This window comes from Podarcis raffonei, chromosome 2 (assembly GCF_027172205.1).
Source record: "Podarcis raffonei isolate rPodRaf1 chromosome 2, rPodRaf1.pri, whole genome shotgun sequence".
Lineage (NCBI taxonomy): Eukaryota > Metazoa > Chordata > Lepidosauria > Squamata > Lacertidae > Podarcis > Podarcis raffonei.
The window spans coordinates 119,237,106-119,241,717 of record NC_070603.1 but is presented as its reverse complement, the minus strand read 5'-3'; positions in this window follow the sequence as shown (position 1 = coordinate 119,241,717).

The window sequence follows — 4,612 nt, the reverse complement described above, 5'->3', positions numbered from 1 at the left end:
GCCTTGGGAATTTTGTTTGTGTTCATTGCTCATTTTCATTTTTTCTCTTTTACATACACACCCACTCTTGCGAACTGCCCTAAGACTTGCGGATATAGAGCAGTGCAGTCATAACTTGGATCCCGAATGCCTTGGTACTCGGATATTTTGGCTCCCGGACGCCCCAAACCCGGAAGTGAATGTTCCGGTTTCCTAACATTCTTTTGGAAGCCGAACGTCTGACCGGGCTTCCGATTGGCTGCAAGAGCTTCCTGCAGCCAATCAGAAGCCGGGCTTTGGTTTTTGAACGTTTTGGAAGTCGAACGGTCTTCTGGAATGGATTCCGCTCGACTTCCAAGGTACGGCTGTATACAAATTTAATAAATAAGAACAATAATCTTAAACCACACCTGTAGAATAAATAAATGATTTTTCAGTTTTAAGGGTGAAGGGCGAGTTGCAGCAATTAAACCGTGATGTTTCAAGCACATTAAAATCAGAAAAATAAGGTGGGTTCTGAAAATATACTTCTTAAGTTTCAAAACCCAAGGCAAAGAGGTAGAAAGACAGGTGTCAGTCACAAGCTCCTGGGAGGGTCTGGAAACTGAGGGGGCTTCCTCAGAGGAATATCAAGGAAAGGACTACCCAGCAGGAGAGGCTGGTCATGAGGGAGAATGAGTCACTGCTCCCCCAAACTCAGCCTGCCCTCCGCCCATCCACACCTGCCCATCTTCCCTGCACCAGGTCCACGTGCAGAAAGTGGCAGCCAGGCTGCTGATGGGGGCATCTGCCCGATACCATGTGGCACCATGGTTTAAGCTTCTGTGCTGGCCACCCATTTGCTAGTGTGGCAGGTTAAAGGTCCTTGTCTTAATTTTGAAAACCCAGCTTAGGTCCAGGGCACCTCAGGGACCACCTGAACCCTTAGATCAGGCATAGGCAAACTCAGCCCTCCAGATGTTTTGAGACTACAATTCCCATCATCCCTGACCACCAGTCCTGTTAGCTAGGGATGATGGGAGTTGTAGTCCCAAAACATCTGGAGGGCTGAGGGCCTATGCCTGCCTTAGATCCTGGCTGGATCACTGACATCGTACACAGGAGCACCGTTGGCTGTTCCCTGAGCTAATGAGGCTCATTTGACGGCAACAAGAAACTGAGCCTATAGTGTCATCAGCCCAATATTGAGGGTGGCGCTGTAGTCTAAACCAGTGAGCCTCTTGGGCTTGCCGATCAGAAGGTCGGTGGTTCGATTTCCTACGATGGACTGAGCTCCCGTTGCTTTGTCCCAGCTCCTGCCAACCTAGCAGTTTGAAAGCATACCAGTGCAAGTAGATAAATAGGTACCACTGTGGCGGGAAGGTAAATGGCGTTTCTGTTGTTTTTTTTAAAATAATATTTATTCCTTTTCCAACAATTGAAACACTACAAAGGAAAACACTACAAAAGAAAAAGAAAAGAGCAATACAATACAATACAGAAACACTACATAACACTAACACATTAAGTTAACAAAACGAAAAACAGTTTAAAACACATCAAACAATTTCAATATCTTATCTTTCATTGGCTTGTTTCAATGACCTCCTCACACCTCCCTTTTTGTATTCGACTTCTATTAATTAGGGACGCGGGTGGCGCTGTGGGTAAAACCTCAGCGCCTAGGGCTTGCCGATTGCATGGTCGGCGGTTCGAATCCCCGCGGCGGGGTGAGCTCCTGTTGTTCAGTCCCAGCTCCTGCCCACCTCGGAGTTCAAAAGCACCCCTAAGTGCAAGTAGATAAATAGGTACCGCTTTATAGCAGGAAGGTAAACGGCGTTTCCGTGTGCTGCGTTGGTGCCGGCTCGCCAGAGCAGCTTCGTCACGCTGGCCACGTGACCCGGAAGTGTCTCCAGACAGCGCTGGCCCCCGGCCTCTTAAGTGAGATGGGCGCACAACCCTAGAGTCGGACACGACTGGCCCGTACGGGCAGGGGTACCTTTACCTTTACCTTTTCTATTAATTGTTTCAGCAATTCCTTTCCATCTTCCTCTGTTTTCTATCCTATAATCAACACATTCTAACCTTATTTTTCCCTTTAATATTCTGTTAATCTATTTATACTTAATTCCTTATAACATTTCTACTAAAGCCATATAACTTCATTCCAACATTCTTCTAACATTCATTAATTTTACAATATTTCTGTAAATAGTCTTTAAACTTTTTCCAGTCTTCTTCCACCAACTCTTCTCCCTGGTCTTGGATTCTGCCAGTCATTTCCGCCAGTTCCATATAGTCCATCAACTTCATCTGCCATTCTTCCCGGGTGGGTAAATCTTGTGTCTTCCAATACTTCGCGATGAGTATTCTTGCTGCTGTTGTTGCATACATAAAAAAAGTTCTATCCTTCTTTAGCACCAATTGGCCGACCATGCCCAGGAGAAAGGCCTCTGGTTTCTTCAAGAAGGTATATTTGAATACCTTTTTCATTTCATTATAAGTCATCTCCCAGAATGTCTTAATCCTTGGGCATGTCCACCAAAGGTGAAAGAATGATAAATTTTTGCAAGCTTGACTGGGGTCATGTACCACCTATAGATCATTTTCATAATATTCTCTCTTAAGGCATTACATGCCGTAAATTTTATACCGGTGGTCCATAACTGTTCCCAGTCAGCCAACATAATGTCATGACCAATGTCCTGTGCCCATTTAATCATAGCTGATTTAACCATTTCATCCTGTGTATTCCATTTCAGCAGCAAGTTGTACATTCTAGACAGATTCTTCGTATTGGGTTCTAACAATTCTGTTTCTAACTTTGACTTCTCCACCTGGAAGCCGATTTTCCTGTCCTGTTTGAAAACTTCATTTATCTGGTAATAATGTAGCCAATCTCTTACTTTAAACTTCAATTTCTCATAACTCTGTAATTTCACATTTCCACCTTCTTGTTCTACAATTTCCCAATATTTTGGCCATTTAGATTCCATATTAGGTTTTTTAACTTCCTTAGCCTCCATTGGTGACAGCCACCTAGGGGTTTTATTTTCCTTTATTTCATTATAAATCATCTCCCAGAATGTCTTAATCCTTGGGCATGTCCACCAAAGGTGAAAGAATGTACCTTCGGTCTCATTACATTTCCAACATTTATTGTCGGGCAAATGATAAATTTTTTCAAGCTTGACTGGTGTCATGTACCACCTATAAATCATTTTCATTAAATTTTCTCTTAGGGCATTACATGCCGTGAATTTGATACCTGTGGTCCATAACTGTTCCCAGTCAGCCATCATTATGTTATGTCCAACATCTTGTGCCCATTTAATCATGGCTGATTTCACCATTTCATCCTGAGTGTTCCATTTCAACAGCAAGTTATACATTCTTGACAAATTCTTGATTTTTGGATCTAACAGTTCTGTTTCCAATTTTGATTTTTCCACCTGGAAACCAACTTTTTTGTCCAAGTAAATGGCGTTTCTGTGCGCTCTGGTTTCCGTCATGGTGTTCTGTTGCGCCAGAAGTGGTTTAATCATCCTGGCCACATGACCCAGAAAGCTGTGGACAAACCTCGGCTCCCTTGGCCTGAAAGCGAGATGAGCGCTGCAACCCCATAGTCGCCTTTGACTGGACTTACCCGTCCAGGGGTCCTTTACCTTTTTTTGCCTTATTGAGGAATATTCTGCCAATAGAGTTTAAGCAAACATCTTCTGCTTCATCGTTACAATAATAATAATAATTTATTATTTATACCCCGCCCATCTGGCTGGGTTTCCCCAGCCACTCTGGGCGGCTTCCAACAAAACACTAAAATACAATAACCTCTTAAACAAGGGCTGCTGAAGACTTTCCTATTCCACTAGATCCATGCCAGTAATTTGGAATACGTCCTTCCACAACAGATGCCTGCTTTTTTTCACTTTTTAATGTTTTAATGTATTTCTGTTGTAAATCGCTTTGATGTTTCTATGAAATAGAATATATATTTAAATGTAATAAAATTATACAAACACATGAATATATACATATGAACATGAGAAGAGCCTGGTTTCTGGATCAGGCCAAAGTGGGCCCACTGAGCCCAGCATCCTGTTCTCGCGGTGACCAACCACATGCCTCCAAAGGGAAACCCGCGAGCAGGATCCGAGCACAAAAGCATCTTTCCCCTCCTGGTATTCAGAAGCGTTACTTCCTCCATGGAGCTCAAGGTGGTTTATGTGGTTCTCTACCTCTCCATTTGAACCTCGCAACAACCCTGTGAGGTAGGCTAGACTGAGAGCTGATGACAGCAAGCTTCATGGCAGAGTGAAGTATCAATAGGAATACTTCACTATTATACTGTATATACTTCACTATTATACTTCACTATTAATAGGAATAAGTGAAGATCAATAGGAGTATAGCATCTAGATCAAGGGAAGTAATAGTGCCACTGTATTCTGCTCTGGTCAGACCTCACCTGGAGTACTGTGTCCAGTTCTGGGCACCACAGTTCAAGAAGGACACTGACAAACTGGAACGTGTCCAGAGGAGGGCAACCAAAATGGTCAAAGGCCTGGAAACGATGCCTTATGAGGAACGGCTAAGGGAGCTGGAGAAGAGGAGGTTAAGGGGTGATATGATAGCCATGTTCAAATATATAAAA